The following is a 20,689-nucleotide window of genomic DNA, read 5'->3' as shown; positions in this document are numbered from 1 at the left end:
TTTCACTGTCATGATTTAGTTCGATCAAAATGATTTCTTTTTTTAACACCTGTTAGCTTTTTAAGTTAATTTCTTTGTCCAACATCCCTCTCTCTCCCTTTCTCTTGCCTCTTTTTACGTCTTGCCAAACAAGAAAGGTTCACAAACATAGTGACTGTAACTGAAATTTAGCCCTCAAATACAAAAAGGGGTTCATACAAATATACTCCTCGTTTGTCAGAAGATACATAACCTCCTACTGTAACAGTAAAATCTGTTCAACACAAGAGGCCTTCAGCTATTATCTGTCTGCTCAGCTGCTGGGGAAAAGTTAGGGGAAAAAGAGTCAATTTCTCTGTCTTTTTGAGACATTGTCCAAGATTAACAACAATTTGTTTTTTGTAGTTTTGAACTGTCTCTTTTTTCATGCAGGAATGTTCCATCTTTACATCACTTTTTGACATTTTAGAACTGAGTTGTCTGTATGATATTTTGCTGAGCTCTGTTGACAGCAGATTCATCTCAAAATAGTGAAAGTAAACTTTTAAATCCAAGTTAACAGATCTGAAGAACAGCCTGAAGTGTTACAAGACCACAAGTTATAAAATACAAGTCCAAGTTCATTTGCTTTAAAAGCTGCAACGGTTGACTAGGCTTTTGTAACTATTTCTATGTTCAAGGTCAAGGCCTCCTTCAGCTTGCATCTGATAAGAAGATACATTCTGTGGATTTAAAAACCTTGGAAAGACATTCAAACTGCTGAAATGTGGTGGGTTTCAAAAAATATGATCAATTGTATGTCCTTTTTATTCCAACAACAAGTACATCCATTTCAAATAAAAATACAAAAATTATACATTTCTTTTGTTGTTTTTTTACCTGTTTTTTTTCAAAAATGTGACAAAAACATGAGAAAACTGCTGCAAAAGCAAAGTTAAAATCTTCTTTTCACTTCATTGTGATAGACAGAAAGAACCCTGAAGAAAAAAAAAGATAAACATGTTTATTTCCCCATGTAAGACTATTCATGCCTGAATTGGTCACAAGGAATACTAAACTGACCACGATTTTAACAGATTCTATTGTTTAATTTCTGCTTTAAAGTTTCCATTTTGTGCAGTTCTCAAGCACGTCTACCTGCTTATGGTGAATTTCTTCACTTAAATACAAACATATGCATACATTAAGTATAGAAGGAGTGCATTTGGTGGTTTCTGTGCTTCATAACCAAAGTCAGATGAATAGACGTGTGCAGTGTGGTCACACAATCAACCAGTAATTGGACCAAATTAAAACTACTGGAACGTAAAAATGGTTTAATAAATACAGGAGAAACTGGTGTGTGTGCAAATTATTGAACAGGAGCTGTATTTACAGTAACTTCTTGGCAAACAGCGAAACTTTGAAAAATCAGATGTGTTTCCATTCGTTCACATGAACTCCAACTGTTTTTGTGAGTGCTAAAAGAAAAGGCGGATAAGTGCCAGTGCCGTTTGTGTCCATCAGATGCTTGAAAAGATGACCATCAAAACCAAACTCTTTTCTTTATCGGCCGTCCCTGCTGTCTATTAGGCTGTAATAAATGGGTTGTTTGGATAGAGACAAAGTGCTGTGAGATGTCTGACAATTAACAGTGATATATGTGGCTCTGCAATAAGCACAAAACTCCAAAACAGCCTCCATAAAAGTATGAGGAGCCCCTTTACTCAGCAGTGTGCTGGGAAACACATTTCACTGATTTTAGTTGGAACCTCACTTCTGGGATCAAACGGGCTTGAATTTGGGTAGAGTAGGTCATCAGCAGATTTTTTTTTTTTCTGAATCAGACAGGATTGCCATTCGTTATAGAAACTCACTTGGCTCACAACACCAGATTACTAAAACTTCCAAACAGCAGGTGGAGGGCAGCAAGATGTATCCCTGAGAGCAGCAACATTTTACAACAAGAAGAAAACAGGAGACACATGCCATTAATCTTATTCTACGGGGCAATTTTCTTTAGATGCAAATGAAGAAAACAATACAAATAAACATTGCACACCGTTTCACCACCCCAAGACACCCAGCCGTGTGGCTTTTTTTGGGCCATAAAGTCCATTCTTGAGCGGAGGTGAAAGCCTTTTTAGATTTTATACCAAAAACGCCATTCGGGTCGATTTCTAACCGACCACAACCCAGTAGGAGCCACAAGGTCTTACAACATTGCTGTGTATTTATGTAATTGTTACTATTATGATAAATGTAAATAAAATTGTTTATCACTTTTTGACAAAGCTTCCTTTGATATTCTATGCCACATAGGATCATCCTGAGTACTTAAATTATTTTTCTATCAGACACTGGTTTGTTTTTGTTAAACGTTCCGACATGTTTCGGTGGAATACCTTCCGCCTTCGTCAGGGTCGTCATCAGGTTGTAATGTGTGACGTCTTTAAAAACAGATGATTGGGACTGAATCATCCTGCTGCAGCAAATGTAGTAGGTAGTGTAATGTCAGTTGTGATTCTTAAAAAAGTACTGTACACAGTTAATTTGACCATTGTTGCCAGAAATTTGTAAACCTAACTAACTCAAATCAGAGCCAACTAGGTGACCCTACCTGTATTGGTGGACCATAGAGTTTACTGACCTAACAATGATTTTCTGTGGCACACTGTGCTTTAAAAACCTATCAAGGCGTTTAGTTTTGGTGACTTATAAAGCCGCACCGCTGGCTGGATTGTTGGAGCATTAATAGTAATTATTAATAAGGCAGTCAGGAAACTTGCAGGGTGATTCATACTGTGCTTCAACTGTTTATTATGGTTGAATGAAAGTTTGAATTATCTGACAGTTTGTTTTGCTTAAAGTGGATTATAGTCCAAATAAAAGCAAAACCTCACCTAAAATGAAAAACCAAACGACAAATGTAAAAAACACAAAATTTAAAGAGTCTCATAAGCAGACAGAGGCCAGATGATGCGCAAGTGCTTATAAATGTGCTCAAAGGGCTACATGCTAGTGCAGGGCTGGCCAAACCTGGTCCTTAAGAGCCTCAACCCTGGTTTTCAGCTCTTCCTGGACTGCTCAATGCGAACTTCCTATACCAGGTGATTTCAATTGAGTCAGCCAATCAGCAGAAAGATGGTCAAGGAGAGCTGGAAAGCATGTAGGATCGTGGTTCCTGAGGACCAGGGTTGGCCAGCCCAGTTCTTGTCCAATGTACTGGTCAGGTTTTTTCTTCCAGCTCAATATCGCCAACAAACAGCTGTTGCACCTGCACAACACCCTCCAGGCAGCTTGATCTGCTCCAGAGCTACGTACACATCGGGCATTTCATTTAGTGTTCAACAACACGCTAAACTGCATCACTACCAAATCTAAGTCCCCAATTGGTCAAAGTTCAACCTGGTTTAGATGGCAACGCGCATTTGAGAGGAAGTGGCTGCTTGAATGGCGCTTTGCAGAGGGCGGTGTGAACGTAGCTTTACAAGTGCAGTGTGAAACCAACACAAACAGGAAGGGTACATCCATCCGTCTTCTCAACCTGCTGAATCCCCAACAACTGTTGGGTGAAGGCAGGGTACACCCTTGACAAGTTGCCACTCTGTTGCTGGGGCCACAAACTCAATCACACACATGCACACCAAGGGACAATTAAGTCATCAAATAACTTTTGAAGCATGTTACTGAACTGTGGAAGAAAGCTGGAGGGCCCAGAGAAAACCCACACATGCAGGAGGAGAACACGCAAACTCCACACAGAAAAGGTCCCAGCCGATTTGAACCATCACTGCGTCACCGTGCCACCCCAAGAAGGGGACAATTATTTAGAAATAAACCCACGTAATAGAATCAAATCTGTTAAATGATCCAGGTCTGAACATTTAGTCTGTTTTAATATGTTTAGACTGCTACAGCTGCCAGCAATTCAGAATAAATATGTAAGAAAAAAGGCTGTATTTGAGTTTATAAAATATACGACTACAAGCTAATTTGACCAAACAGAGACAAAACTCTAAATAGTGAAGAGACTGATGTCTTGGGTTTATTGAGCTGAAAATAGAGGACTCCACCCACTGTCTGCCTGTGAAGTTCCTGCAGCATTCCTGCCTGTGGTTGACCTTCAGAGGTTGCACAGCCTTTGTTGACTGAAGGCTCTTGAACCCTTCACAAGAAGTCTGAAATGATTCAAAACATGGCGACTCACCAGCAGACACCAGAGAAGAGTTGCAGAATGTGTTAGATGTTAATCACAACAAATAACCCAAAACACACAGTCAAAAGTAAAACTTTTGCGCTTTTACACTCCAATTACCCTCGAAATTTCCCCCCATCTCACCACAAAACACCTCCACCTACCCAACTCCCCATCCCCACCTTGATCGGGGCTTTGACTGAATTTCAGGCCAATCATCATTAGTCTGTGACAGCTCTAATCTTGTTACCATGGCAGCGGGAATCTCAATTGATGGATTATGGAGCGTCAGGGGCAGATCCCGTGGATTGAGAGGCAAAATAAAAGAAAGTGGTGACCTTAACATTTGAAGTCACGGTAATAGGATTGGCCCACACGTTGGAAGTAAAGGGTGTGGGAAAGTGGGCTCAGTTTAACCACAACCCCGGTGGTCAGCAGATTTCATGATGACGTTGTTTCTACAGAGGTTCTAATATTATTTAAGGCACAGTCACTCAAGATATGATAAAAATTAAAATGTAAGCACAAATGTTATTTCAGGCTTCCAGATTTTAAAGCAAGTATTTATGAAAACCTAAAAAAAAAAGAAACGTCAAACTTACCCGTATTAAAGGTTAATCAGAAATATAAACAGTGCAGAACTCTGGGCTGTGAAAAGTCAGGTGAAACCTAACCTATCCAAAAGATGTCAGTAGCAAATCTCTTCTTCATAAAAGGTCATGGAAATTAAAAAGAAAAACAATGGAAAATAGAAAAAGTAATCTACTTCTTCAAAGTGTAAACCAAATTTATGAAAAATATGAAAAAACACATATCCACATTTGTAAGCATGGTGATGAGTTTATAATAGTATGGGGGACACAATAATAGAATGTCCTTTTTATTTGCTCTGTTGCATCACTCATAAAGAATTTTTGTCAAAGTATTGTGTCTTTTTTTACTGTGTTTGCAAATGATGACTGCACAAAATTAAACTGTTCAACCTTAACCTTCAACAATTATTTTGGTTTTAGAGTAACAATATGAAGAAACTGATGGCAGCTGTGGTGTTAGTATTTTTACATTGTTTTACAGCTAACCTCCACTGAAGAAAGCGAGCTAGGAAAAAATCACGACTGAACACTAAATTGGGCAACCCGCAATCAAGCGACCACTGCCAATGAGAAGAATACGCATATGCGTGTAAATAGGCATTTCTGACTTCCGTCTTCTAAGCATTTGCAATCACACGTTACTACACAATTTTCTACTCAAGTTTGTACTACTGTTTTCGGGCTCTTTGTAAAAAATGCGCAGCCATCGAAAACACGATGAAAGTTAAACCAGTTGAACTTTGACCAATCAGGGATTCGGATGTTGTTGTGCCGCATGGATGGCCTCCCTTTTAATTCATGAAAGTGTCAACTGTATTAAAATTGATCATGGAGGAAAAACGAATTATTGCAATTTTTGCCCGGCCAGAATTCTATGACACCAAGTCTTTCATATATCAGAATAGGGCTGTGAAAGTAAAAAACTGAAGCAAGATTTGCGACATTTACACCGCCTTGACATTTCGCACCAGGACTCTTCCAACTGTAGACACAGTAAACAGTCGAAAAAGAAATAGAAAAGGAAGCCGCTCCCTGTTTTTCCTGTGTGAACACTATAGACTCAATGATGTGCAATTAGCGCATTCAAGAACAAACGACTGTGTGAACGTAGCATAGAACCTACCGTACAAAGATTGAAGCTTTTCTAGTTTACATGAGTCTATCTGCATACTCATCCTCCAAATTTACAGCACATTTGTCATTTTCTTTAACCCAGTTCCTTTTGACCCCCATTGCCACAAAAGTCTTGGTCACTGGGGGAAATTTCACGTCAAGATGTTCTCTTTTGTTTATTTTATAGTCCATGAGCACTGAGTAACTCAACCCAGGAGAATATATAGAAGAAAAAAACATTTGATGTTGGATGTAATGTTTGTCGGATAAAGTGCAACATTGTTGTTTAAATGCCTTTGGAGACAGAAACCCCTCAAAATGTGTTCTAGTAAATGTTCTGAACTCACAGTGAGAGAGAAATCACTGATAAATGATCAAAGTAGTTGTAAACAGGTCATTTATGTCAACACGTTGTCCTTGATGCCATAAAAAAGGATTATTAAGTATTCCTCCAGATTAAAAACAAAAAGGTTCAATGTTTGTAAGGCGAAAATATCTCCATCAAAAAATGTTTTGTTAAGATGTACATTTATTTGTCTGACCACCCTGAAGTAGCTTTCTCCTCTTCTTTCTTTTCTTGCTCCTTTTAGTGTCGCTGAGGCAGAGCCAGAATCAGAGTAGACCCCTGAGCCTCACATGCACCCCTCTTTAACTCATTTCTGCCAAATTAGGTGATAGGCCAGGCAGGCGAGCAGAAGCCAGGCAAGAGGAGATAACTTCCTTCTGAATGCTTTAACTCGCACGCAAATCTTAGCCTACTTCTACCCGGCTGCTGTTCATTTGCGGTGCAGATGTCTAGAAAAAAGCCCCTTGTTGCCATTCTCTTGTTGTCTCTTCGGACACTTAACCCCATTCATCTTGCAGGTCCTTCTGCCAGGAAACCGTCTGCAACCTGAGAAAGGTTTTGTGGGATTTCAAACATGTGCTAAATGCTAAACTGTGAATGGCTCTGAGGGGAAGCAAAGCATCAGTTCTTTCAAAGGCTTAACTTGAATTTTCCCTTGAGCTATAAATAACATCAAAAGAAAAAAAATGTTTACAAAAAGTTCATGAATGAGAAACTTTAACAGTGAAGAAACATTCTTATTCTGCATTAAGCAAATTCAAATTTGATGCCATACAAAAATACATTTCACAGAGGAACATGCAGTATAATTTGAACAACGTGGCAAATTGAACCACACTTTTCTCCAACATCATCCTCTAAGTGAAGCATAAGGATGATGTCTTCATGGTTTAAAAAACACATGAAGCTGACATAAAATTGCAATTAATTGCATAGGCAGTGAGATAAAAAATAAAACTAATAACAATCGAAGATCATGAACCTACCACCACCATGCTTCCTAGTGTCGATAAAAGCATCAAGACCACAGAGTTTTACTTTAAGGGTGGAAAATCTTCATTTTTAGTGTCATCTGACATCTGTGTTACATGTTAGACTACATACATGTTCAATTCAATACCTTTCTTGTGTTTGGGAACACCACGTTTCAATCAAGAGTTCCAAAAGTATGAGAGGGACCTGGCTGCAGACAAGATGGTGCCTGACATTATTGCGTAAACCTAATCCTAACCAAAAAGAAATGTAGAACATTTTTAGTAAAGGTTAAAACAGGAAAACCGTAACTGTTAGGGTCACCAGTAAAAGTACAGGTTCCTTTGAGTGATGTAGGGGTTCTTCCGGTTCCAGTCAAGGACTTCTGGTTCTGGACTTTGCTGTCTGCAGCCAGGTCCTCTTGAAAAATATTTGTATGACTAGTTTATGAGCAAAAAAATTCAGAAAAATACACAGCAAAGGATGGTGGAAAGAAGTTCTGAGGGATACTGCATCATCATCCCTGTGTTTGGCTGCAGGGCAACTCAATGACTTATTAAGCAGAAGGTGAAAGAGAAAAAACGTGAAGAGGGGAAAGATAGAAAGCGCATGGTAATATATATTCATATAGAATCAGGCTGGCTGTGAGGGGAAGGAAAAAGAACCGATGACTCGAAAGAGTTACCATCAGTCTGACACAGACCAAGATTATGAGGGGGAAAAAATGGCGGACGAGGGACAGAAAGAGGTGGCTGAATAATGGATCGGACGGACGACAGACAGCTAGCGGCGGGAAGCAAGAATGGAAAAGAGAGAGCTATCGTCTGTGAGGTCTCATCACACACTTGCTGACATTCCCTTTAATCTCAGGGCCAAAAGAAGACCAGAGGGTCCGCACACATACTCAGACGGACTCAAGGTGAGCACGGCCGCGTGCATTTAGGGACTGATTTACAGAGCTTTCGTACACAAGTGCTCATGTGCGTCCGTGTTTGTGCCCGCTGCCGTTTTTGCAGAAGGTGCTGAAGAAGATTTACAGACAGCCAAGGACTTCTGCAGGACATCAAAACATCCAAATAGAAGGGTTGTTTCGTTTTTATGTTTGCATAAATGTCTCGCACGTGGCCACTCCTGTAATTTCTGCAAGAAGCTGTTTTGAGAATAGCTGAAAGTTTTTTGCTCACCAAATAACCATCTACTGTATTCATCAACTGTCGTAAAAAGTGTGAATGAGTTCATTCAGGCTCCAGCAGAAGCATGATGTTTGTTTGTTTTTTATTAACCCCATATTACCATTCGTATCATATTTGACACATTTCTGAGACCCATATCTCATTGACATAACATAATAACATAAGTTTGTAAAAACACACAAAATAAAGCGACACGTGAGCAACGCGTGTTCTCTCCCTTCAAACTCTCCCTTCAAACATCTCTGCAGCCAAAACGGCGGGCCTTGTTAAGAGTGTGGCAGGTTGTGATTTTGTTTGAGCTCCGTCGCCATGGTGCTGCTTCCTCACATGTGCATAGTGGCTGCCGTTATAAATTAAATGGTTCTTAACAACACTGGAGCGGGGCTGCGCACACACAGCAGCTCCACACACACAAATAGCAGAAAAAGGACAGAGAAGACCCAAACAAAAACAGTGCAGGGAAAACTTTCAAAGTAGACTGTTTTTTTTTGTTGTTTTTTTTTTTTTATATTAGGAAACTAGGTTCCCATCACAATTTGAACAAGCAAATCACTGGAATAATAGTGCACATTTGCCATCAGCAAATAATAAGAATGTTTGCATTGTGCCTGTATTTTCCTGCTTTTAGGTCAGTATTGCAAGTTTTTAGACCTGCAAGAGCACTTATTAGCTCAAAATATTTGCAGAAATGAAATTGGTGTGTGACTTTCAGAATTTATATTCATCTCTGAGTCGTAAACATTTCATCTTTATCAGGTAAAATGGAGATCAGGTTAACACAAAAACTGTTGAGTATTCATCTAAAAGTAAAGAAATAAAAGCATAATTTGCTAAACGTCTACAGAAAACATTAAATCTAAACAGTCTGCAGAATTTTTCTTTTTTGAATGTATGACTGTACTGTATGCACGGTGGTGTCGTTACATAATGTCATGCTTCGTCTGGTTTCATATGTTTCATGTGGGGCTTCAGCTGCACGTGCACACACCCAGCAAGCCCGCAGTCTCTCAGCCTGCACATCCGGACCACGGCCCCCACGTGACTGGTGGGTAAAGTTACTGGTTTTTGTCTGTCCAGCAAAACACGGAGAAACCAGATACTCCGAGAAACTGGCTCTGAGATAAAAACTGGAAATAATTAATCCCGCCTACTTCCATAGTTCTGAAAATGCATAATTTGTCATTTTGGTGGGGGGCATTTCTGAGCATTCTGCTAAAAAAAAATACAAACAGCTTTCAGGATCAGTGTAACAAACTGACAAAAACTCAGACCTTAAAATGTCCTGCTGAATTGAGTTTAATCTTGGTTAGATAGCTCCTTTTTACAATCTTTTAAGGAAAATACTCAAGTCAAATGGGTTTATTTTACCTTCTTAAGCTTCCAGATCTTTTGAAATTCAGTATTTGACTTGAAAACTTTGCGTATTAAGGAGTTATTTTTCTCAAATTCTAAAAGAGACCCAACATGGTTGCCCATGCGATCTCGAAACCATTTTTTTAATAGAAAAGTGGCAAATAACATGTTCAACTACAACAGAGGCTGTATTCTTTGATTGCACCCATTTTTGTTTTCCACATTTTTAGCATCTGCTCATAATCCCCACACTGAAAAGCCCCCCCATTAAAGCCTGGTCTTAAGTGTGCTGCTGAGAGATAATGGCTGATACTATTGATTTATTTTCAAGTTACTTTATGCTCTCCACGGCTTGTGGCAACATAAAAAACTCGGCTTCCTAAGCAACTCTTGGACTCACGTCAAACACCTGGATGGCAGAATACACCACCTTCCAGCTGCACTTGTTTTTATCTATGAGCGCTGACACATCCTCCAGAGCTCGATGTCCACAGGAGTGCTGAGCACACAGGGTGACAGGGTGCCCAAGCACAGGACCGCGCTCCATCTTTGTACTCAAACAAGATGTAATGGTAATATTTACTGGAGCTGACGCCGTTTGATTTGAAATTTCCAGTCGAACAGGAGTCGATGTTTTCTGTGGCCCACTTGCATGGTCTTGAGTAGATTAAAGGCAAACTGTTGTTTTCTATTAAAAGGGAACTGAGCAGAAGGTTGTCAAAGTAAAGTTTACAGTTTCATTTCAGACATAGAATTAGATGCATAATCTTCATGAATACTATAAAACTCTGTGGGCCCCGTGACAGGAGTTTGCTTTGCCCAAGTCTATGATTTGATTTAAAAAAACTGTATATAAAATTCACTAATTTAAGGCTTTAAAATTACCAGCTCAGATCAAAACAGCCGATTAAAAAAATATTTTCTACCTCACTATTGTTGGAATAGATCTAAATTTATTTTTGTTCTAAAATATCATTTTAAAAAGGAACCAGTTAAAAATGGGTTTTTAAATGTTTGTGTTTTTTTCATGTTTTTAAAAAATAACTTTTAAATCTTTTATTGACAAAGGGAAACAAAGAAAAAAATTATTCATTTTTAGGGGTTTAATTGTTCCGTTTTGTTGCAAATTAAGCAAAAACATCTTTAGGAAGGAAACAATTACGACAGAAAGAGTTTTTATGTGCATAAAAATAAATTAATCATTTGCTTCTCTTGCAACCTGCCTCTAGTGGTTTTTATTGGAATTGCAACTTGTACTTCCTGGTTTGCTTCAAAATTTAGGATTGAAAGGAATTAACAGACACATTCAATTATTATCACTCTGTAACTTCTGTATTTTTGTCTTGTGTAGATTAAATCTATTTTCTTTTAGAAAAAAAATGCAAAAATATATTCATAATATGATTGATTCAATAAATTAAAAAAAATTCAAAACCTTTAAGATGATTGTAAACGTTGAGGAATGCCACTTACACACACAACATCGCTGCCATTTTTCAAAACTTTACACAAGTCAAACAAAATGATTCATCAGAATGTGCCGCTACCTGATCAGCAACAACAGGTCTGGGTATATTATTGATGCTCATTGCAAGGATGAAGAGATGCAACACAAGAATATACAGTAAACATGAGCTGGGAGAGTCTATTTCCTGGCTGTGACAACAGATCTGCAGGGTTTGACGGTCTTGATTAATTACAATAAACTGCTGGCATTTCCCCTAGACCCCACCCGCTTAAATGCCACATTAGTCCTTGCTGGCCCCGGTGACAGCGACATTACATAAACACAGATTAGGACAGATTAAGGAGCATCAGCATCCCTCCTGATCAGCTGAGAACTAAACCAAACAGTTTTAAGGGACTCTGCTGAGAGTTGGCGTAAATTTAACCTTTGGGTTTTTCCATGCTCTGGACTGTCCCGGAAATAAACAGCAATAATTTGCCTGGAGCGCATGTGTGTGTTTGTGTGTGTGAGCATTCCTGGGTGAAAGAGAGCACAAAAACAAAAACTAGATATCAGAGGAAAGCTGACTGTCACCTCCCTGGAAGTCATGTTCAGCTCCAAATGGAGGAATTACTAACCTCAACTTTCCCTCTTTAGTTGATCCTCTTCACTAAATACTCACCATAAGACACTCTGGCTTTTACTTTGAAAGACCATCAGTTCAAAGACCACCAACAGGCCTTTCCCCTTACGTTTTCCTCCACTGTTCCTTTACTTCCATTGTTTGCCAATTGGATATTATGCCGGCCGCAAAACAGGCAGATGGCTAGGTCCAAATGCAGCAGGTTTATTACCTCAGCTGAAAGTCCACAAAGCTAAATTAGGGAGGAGTCGATAACAAGCATCAGGGGAGAGGCAGGATGATTAAGGCGGGGGTCTGGGCAGGGGAGAGGGGGCAGGCAAACAGAGTCAGGGGCAGGAGAGAGAAAATCAGGTCCGGATATAACACTCTGTTATGAAGGTAGAGTGGCACAAACAAGACTTCTCACTGAGCTGAGCTCAGTGCAGTACGTAAGAATGCTGTGGTTGATTGAATGAATGAGAGTCAGGTGTGCAGCATCCAGGAAGTGTGTTTAGAACTCTGGGGACAGTTCCTGCTGATGACCAGAGGGGGAAACAGAGTTCTGACTTCTGACAATGCCTGAATCACAACCAGTAACCAGTCTCTGTTCCATTGAGCAAAGCAGCAGGACCTGCTAATGCAGTGCAGGAGAATTGAGGTTTTCAGTGAGAGCCAAATAATATTTTAGGTAATAAAATGCTATGATGAGGTTTAACTTACTGATTTTTTTACACAAGTCTTTTTAAAACAGTCTTTTTACTGTGATCCAAAATAAAATTTGGGAGATTTGGAGATTTCTAATTTAGGAAAGTCTTAAAGTCGCACTCTGATCATCTATTGATGCGTCCCCCGTGTTTTTTTTTTTTATTATGATCATGCCATTTTTAGCCAAAATCCCTAAAAAAGTGTTGTCTTCTAGGACATGGTTTCTGCAGAGTGGCAGTAGTTTATTAGAAATTCACTTCTGAGTTGTGGGTGGGACCGTTGGGGCGGAGTAATACCCCCCCCCTTCCTAACTTGAGAATTCTCTGTTTACACTCTCTCTGCTAGCTTACACCCTCAACCTAACATTAGCAGTGCAGCAAAAATGGCAAGCAATATTGGAGCTATCCAGCGGTTTAGTTCTGATCCAGATGCCAGCTCAGACGATGAAAGCAAAGACATAGCTGGATCTATTTGTCTGCAAGTGGATTCATCAGAATGGAGCAGAGCATGGAGCTTGTGGCCTGTCCAGCATATTTTCTACATCACAAATATGCTCTTCTTTTAAACAGCATTTTTTCCATCTGCTCCCAATTTACAACAATTTGAATGTTAAAAATACTCTGAGATGAAAATTTTGAGCTTAATTTTCTTCATATTATGTTCTCTATCATCAAAAAAATGCCACAAGCAGACTGCATTTTCTCCAATAAAGAGCCAACAAGGCATTCAAAGTTGTAGAAATCTTGTAGAAATATCCAATTTTATCATTTTGAACAGCTTTAGTGTTTTTTTCTTATCTCATGAGTCATTAGATGGAAATCTTTTCATGAAATTTATGAAAATCCTGCAGGATTATCCATAAATGGTATAGCTGCTGGAAAAATGGCAGCATGCAAAAATTTAGCTTTAGATCAAATTAAGTTCCTATGAAAATAAGAAAAATGCATCAAAGAAAATGTAAAACTAACACTGATTATTGAAGTTTAAACAGGAAACTACTGTTCCAACTCATTAACATTTATCCTAAAAGTTCCTAACATTTAGAGTCCATTTGTTTAAAGAGATCCTACAGACATGCATGACAAAAGCTTTAGAAATATTGAAGGGATGGAAATCAGCGGACCAATCAGAGACGCTCTCTGAAAAAAAAAAGAAGTCGAAAGTAAGTACATACAAAAATATAAACAAGGCGGATTTTACACAACCTGCTGAGGTGAACAGATACAAAAAACCGACGTGGAATTTGAAAAACTAGAAGTGAATGTGCCGTCTTGAGCAAGTTAGATAAAAAAACTCACAAAGTGTCGAGTAGTTTTCTGCTTGTGCAGTTTTATGGCGCCACTTCCCGCTCTATCCCACCTTCCTTCCTCACTTACTTAGTCATCAATAAAAACACATTTGTGTGCTGAAAAAAAACAAAAAGCTATTTTCTGGCATTACTCAAACTATTAATAATAAAGAGAGTCTTAACACCATGAACACGTCAGGGTTTTTTTTGTTTTTTTTGAGGAAGCCAGACGGTGGTAACTTTAGAGGATTTTGGGTCGCGTGGTTGAAAAATCTTCGGAAGCAGACTAAACTGCTTCCATGATTCAGGTGAAAAGCAGATTAGTTGGCTCCAAGAGAATGTAAGTGCAAGAGTAAACAAATGCAAACACTCAGTCACGACTTTGTCTGAGCTAAATGTGTTTAGTCATGTAAAAAAAAACAAAAGAAAACAAAATCAGCTTTAAGGAATAGCACGCAGGAGCCATTATCCATGAACAGCAGATTTACAGGAAGTGAGCACCTATTAGACAGGTAAATTGTTTAATCATTGAAAATAATAGTATATTTATTATTTTTCTATTTAAAGTATAAAGTATAGAATCATTTGTGTATCATAATTAAAAATAAAAGTCAAAACCAGAAATGCTTTTCATTTTCAAAATGAAGCTGCATTTTTTTGACTCAAAATTAAAATGAAAAAGCAATCCACCAAAATGCTTTTCCCTTTTCTGCTTACAAAAAAGCTTATTCTGTGTCATAATTAAAACGAAAATGCAAAGAGGGGATTGCACTTTCTTTTTCACATCCACCCTGCGAACAATAATTCAATTCGACTTAGCATTTCCAGGGGGGAGGCGGGCCGATGACGTCAGTGCTATCTCCGTGTGTCTGGCCGCAAAGAGACACATGCTAGGAGCAGTGCGGCACTCCTGATGATTTTACACGGCTTCTCAGGACAACGTAGCAGCATTGCCGGCTTCCGCGGTCCTCCTTCGGACGCACCGCGGTTCGTCGAAACCTTCCCGGGACTAGCTTTGTCTTCGGACCGGCAGCCGGATCGCCGAAGGTGGAAGTGCTGCTACGCAGATCTGAGAAACTCTAAACCATCATATGAATTGCTGTTTCCAGTGGTGTCCAGACAAAATAAAGGCTGATGTAATTCCAACATATTTACATCCAAGATGCTCATTGCGGCATTGCCCGCACGGAGTTTTAAGTTTCCCCACGGCCAATGTTTTTTAGCACGTATTAGCCTAATGCTAACCCTTTTTCGCGGTCCTTGTGGCTAAGACAAAAGCACTGTCCGCACGGATTTTAAAAATTATAAGCGAGCAGGCCCCTAATAATAATCATAACACTAATAAAAGGACATTTAGAAGATACGTGCATGGCGAAATCTACTTGAGCTGTTGATGGGGCTCCAGCTGTCCTCGAACAGCAAAATCAGCGCAGAAAAGCATATTTAGGAGATAGTCTCCAGTAGCTTTGTGCTGATTTTGCAATGCCGCAATGAGCATCTTGGATGTAAATATGTGGGAATTACATCAGCCTTTACTTTGTCTGGAAACCACTGGAAACACATATTCATTTGATGATTTAGAGTTTCTCAGATCTGCGTAGCAGCACTTCCGCCTTCGGCGATCCAGCTGCCGGTCTGAAGACAAAGCTAATCCGGGGAAAGTTTCGACGAACCTAACACAAGGCTACAAGCGTGGCCGCACTGCTCCTAGCATGTCTGTTTCTTTTAGCAGCCGGATACACGGAGTTAGCACTGACGCCATCGCCCCGCCTCCCCTCTGGAAATGCTAAGTCGAATTGAATTATGCGACACTATTCGCAGGGTGGATGTGAAAATAAAAATGCAATCCCCTCTTTGCATTTTCGTTTTAATTATGACACAGAATAAGGGGTTTTGAAGTAGAAAAGGAAAAAGCATTTTGAAGTATTGATTTTTCATTTTAATTTTGAGTCATTTGATGCAGTAACGTTTTGAAAATGAAAAACCATTTCTTAACAGAAATGGTTTTAACCATTTTAATTGTCAAATTCGACATTTCTAAATGAATTTTGCTGCAAATTCACTTGAGAACTTTTTGCAAATGAAATGTCAAATACACTTTTCTTCATCATATTAATTAAGTGACAGAAAAAGCAGTGTTGAAGAAGAAACTGAAAAAGCATTTTGGCGGATTTCTTTTTCATTTTAATTTTGAGTCAAAAAATGCAACTTCATTTTGAAAATGAAAAAATATTTCTGGTTTTGACATTTATTTTCAATCATGCTACAGAATCGCTTCCATAAAAAAGGTCTGAAAGAGTATTAAAAACACACATCTTTGCTGCTTTTGCAGAATGTAAGAGTATAGCAGAAACCAGGGGCTGCTGGTTCAAATACCCGGATGATCTGACCATCAGCAAGTGTGAGGATCATCCAATTTAGGCAGGAGGTTTACCAGCTTGCTGGTCTCCAAATTGAACATGTGTGTTAACACACTGCAGATGAGAGAAAGGCAACAGAGTGGTCTAAGAAAAGCAGTTGTGTTGCTTTTTACGCGCCGGCCCTCCTCTCCCGCACCTGTTTTCCTCTCTGTTTTTTCCCATGAGCGCTGCTTGCAAGTGTGCAAGGCTGAATCTAGGTCGGACGCAGCTGCACACCTGAATCCCATCCAGCGATTACGCAGGTTACAGGCTGCTCACTTGCGAGAAGAGAGAAACTTGTGTGATATTTTCCTCAGATCATGGCTCACCTGTCCCCTCCACCCCCACCTCACCCCTGTGACACATCATCGGTTTGTATAAAAAGTTGGTATCATCTCCTCAGTCGTTACCATCTGGGTAAATTTGAAGATTATTAAAGCAAAGCATTTTTGAAAATAAGCAAAAAGCCAAAAGACCATAAGTATTGGATAAAATAGTGAGGTTCATAAAAATACTCAGAGAATCTTTGACACCAAGATTACTGTGTTTTCTTGCGCGGTAGGGTGCAGCGTTGGAACATTCGCATTACCTTTAACTAACAACCTTTTCATAACATGTAAAAAAGCAGTTGGACACTGCTAAAACAATGTTACTGTGACTTAAAAAATGTCCAACCTTGTTTGCAACTGGTAAAAAGCCAGAGAGAGCGGCATGTCCCTCTCAAAATCGCTTCGACATCAGTAACCAGTATGAATTCATCTGTAAGGCGCTCCAGATTATAAGGTGCACAGTGTTTGTTTGTTTTTTTAATAAATAAGGCTGTCAAGTGCTCCTTAAAGTACAAAAAAATACAGTAAATCAAACCTCGGAGGCAAATATCGAGGTTGGACTGTTTAGCGTTTGAATGACTGTTGAGTTTCCTGCATTTTTTCTCATGATTGTAATAAATCATTTGCCTGTGCTGAATGTTTGTAGAGAGGGTGAAACTGTGTGTGTGAGCACATGAGCTTGTGCGCATGATTATGAAAAGATTCCTTTCATTATTGATTCAATGCAACTGCCTTTATTTGATGCCTTTCACAAACACGATTTGTTTATAAAATGATATATTACATAAAATGGCAAAAAAGAATGAGGAGTGACTTGTTTGTGTAACAAGCCACCTAGAGGCTGTTTGTTGAACTGACCTGGCTCCAATTGTTGTTGTTTTATCCCTCAACAGGAAGTAAAAGTTTCATCAAAAAATAATAATAATAATAATAATAAAGCAGAGTAAATAGCAAATTGCAATTAACTTTTTTTTTTTAATTTCCCCTTTAAATTCTCCAACATATTTCAGTTTTTGGACTTCACCTGCGAGTCTTTGACATGTATGTACACATTATAATTTTTTAAAAAATTTTTAAAAAAACTTCCAGGAGGGATCATTATTTCACAAAGGACACATTTCTGTACAAATTTATTTTGTACCCACAAACATTTAATATATATTTTCCTTTAAAAAAAAAAGATAATCTGTTGCAATTAGGATTCACTTTTCTACCGTATGAAACTTATTTATTTACATATTCTGGCTACTTTCTGTTTTCATCAGCTATTGGCAAACAGATTTCCAGACTCTTCACCAGGCATTTCACAGTTTTCAAAACATGCTTTTATTTTGTTAGGCTTACAAAAGCTTATCCAGAGGTATTTATTCTCAAACTGTTGTTAAGGAATTTGTGGACTAATGTAACCGCAGGTTAACTAAAAAAAGATCAAATAAAAGAAGTACACAGAATAATAATTCTCTCCATTCCACAGTGATAAACTTCAGCTCTAAATCCTCCATATTATCATTTTATATCACATCTTAGGATATTCTCTGCAAGTCATCAATTATAAATGGCCGGCATATTTTCGCCCTATTCCAAACCAATCAATCACTCTGGAGATCGGGTGCTCAGACTTGCCTCGTTTTCTCGCTCATGTATTTTCCCTGAAATATTCAGGCTGCAGAACCGAGCCTGACGTTCCTTTACTGTACGAGATCAGAGTACGACATGTTGTCGGGACTTCCGTGGGGGGTTTGGGTCTCGTGCTCTTCCTCGTAGCACCGTATGACCTGATCTCAGACTGCCAGCCTAAATTTACACTTCAGGTCCCTTTGGTGGCGTAAATTAGTGCGGACAAAACAGATGGCCTCCTGTGGTGGTCTATATGTGGCACTGCCAATGGTGGAAAAGGGTGGGAGGTTAAAGGTGAGGGAAAACACTGTAACTGATCCTTCTGGGAGAGGCTGGTCACCTGCCAAAGCTCACGTTTGTATGTGTTTGACATTTATATTATTGCCTGTCACTGTACCGATCGCTTTTAAAAGCTGTCTTGTCACTATTTTAGTTCTCATTTGCATTTTTAAACGTCACTTTGAAAAGAGGATTTGGGTAACCCTGGGCAGATTCAACAGCCTCTCCATCTGACCCTGAACTTTTACAGCAGGAGGAGCAAGGAGTTTTAAAGGGTTAGCTCAAGAAAACAGAAACGCTTCCCATTTCTGCACATTCAAGGAACCTGTCAGGTTGTTCAGACAACCAATCATGTTCCCAAGCAGATGAAATTCCTTGAAACTGCGTTTTTGTCTCCCCCCTTTTTTTTTTCGTGAAACAGAACTTTCCAGGAGCTCGTCTTTATTTATGACGCTTCTCCCTTCTTGCCCCTCCTTATTTTCTTTGTAGGCAATGATCCTTTTTGGATGAGTTAGCAGAAGAGAAGGGCAGAGAGGAGAAGAAACTACATGGGACTTGTTTGGGAGGCAGAGAGGCAGAACCCGAAGGTTAACATCCATCTGAAGAAACAAGTTTAATCAGTTCAATGTCTAAGGAGACACATTAGGTTTAATCCAATGACAAATATTCTTCGTTTTTACACACATTAAGAAATATTTGCAACTTTTAAAAAAAATATGGCTGATCCTGTATCTGTGGAGAAAAGCTGGATTTATTAAAAAAAAATCAATCACACAACTTATTTTACATACAAATGATTTTTTTTCACGCTGGTGGTTGACAGGTTAAAACGCAAATCTGGATTCTCACTACAGTGTAAATGCAAGCGGATCATCTCGCAAACGGAGGAGCAGAAGTGACCCAACGAGAGTGAACGATTACAAAAACAACAACAACTCCTATTTGAAGAAGGGAAATCACAAAAAGATGGGAAGATAGTCCCACTGGAGCATTTTAATTTACTTTATAAGCGTTTTAAATCTATTTTTTGTACTAGCTCAGCTTCGTTTTAACAATCCAGTTATTATAAAATACAAAAATAAATTAAAGTTAAAAAACTGCAACCTGAAACGCACCATCATAAAGCATCACATTTGATTAGAAATAAAATGATACCACCATTTTTCCCATGCTTTTCCAAATGAAACCCTAACTTTTTATAGAAATATTTCTAAGATAAAACATATAAACAAATATATCTGGAATGCACATGCAAACATCTTCCTGCTTATTGAATCCCTATTAAATGCATGTATCTTTCCTCCTTTAAACCTGCAAATAATCCAAAGGCGAATAGAGAATCCAAAGTTAAAGTACTATAACAAAAAAATACTAAACAAAAGTAGTTATCAAAAAGATAATAATAATACTGAGTTAAAAAGTACCTCATGGAAAAAGTACTCAAGTAGTGAGTAGCAGTTTGGACCTGAGTGGTTTGTAGGATAAAACTTATTTGAAATTTAAATTTAAATCAACCAACTAAAATAAATACATATTTTTGTTTGCAATATTCAATATTTTGGAAAACCGTGTGAGTCTACAAGTGACCGGCATTAATGAAGCCTTTGTTTTCTCTTGATGGAGGAAAAACCCCTTACAACACTGCTGCCTTATAGACAAGACTGTTTTCTCCCTTTGAGGGTTCAGGATCCGTCCACATCCCAACAGTTTGCTGCACTCATGCGTGCAGCCATGCAGGACGGTCAAAGCTGAAATATTTGACAGTGGCCCGTGCAGATGTTTACTTTTTAACCCAACTATCTTTCATTAACAAAACTGCAATGATGTCATCTTGCATCCCGTACAAACTTTGGTGCAGGAAAGCTTCCGGAGGAGTGGAACTTTTTACTAAAAGGTACTTAAGTAAATGTAACCTCTACGTACTTCTTTTTATAGCTATATTTCAGCATTTAATTCCTGTATTTTTTCCTCTCATATAACTTATGAGTTTATAAATACACAAGTTTTCCTTTGTGTTTTCTTCCTGTTCTGTTTTAGTCTGCCAAACCATCAAAACGTGGGAAACGTTTCCATTCTTTTCTGTCCATTTCGACCAGATTATAGTAGAGTGTATGGACCCATCTGAAGTACATGTTTGAAAACACAGGACAGAGATGAGTCCAGCTCTGTCTGTCAGCCGCTGACATCTGAAACATGATCCTGACACCTTCAAGTGCCTCCCTGACAGAGAAATAACTGCTGTGACAGAGCTGCCATCAGCTCCGACACCCCGGAGAA

The 20,689-nt window shown here is 38.8% G+C and overlaps 1 protein-coding gene across 5 annotated transcripts in view; it reads right to left on the bottom strand.

Moving 5' to 3' along the window:
* The window catches only part of kcnq4 (potassium voltage-gated channel subfamily Q member 4), a 56,594-nt gene that overhangs the window by 31,351 nt on the left and 4,554 nt on the right, over positions 1 to 20,689 (bottom strand). The gene's annotated exons all lie outside the window — the stretch shown is intronic.

This window comes from Oryzias latipes, chromosome 11 (assembly GCF_002234675.1).
Source record: "Oryzias latipes chromosome 11, ASM223467v1".
In the NCBI taxonomy this organism is placed as follows: Eukaryota; Metazoa; Chordata; class Actinopteri; order Beloniformes; family Adrianichthyidae; genus Oryzias; species Oryzias latipes.
The sequence above is the reverse complement of the archived record's forward strand: the minus strand, read 5'-3'. Positions and strand labels throughout refer to the sequence as shown.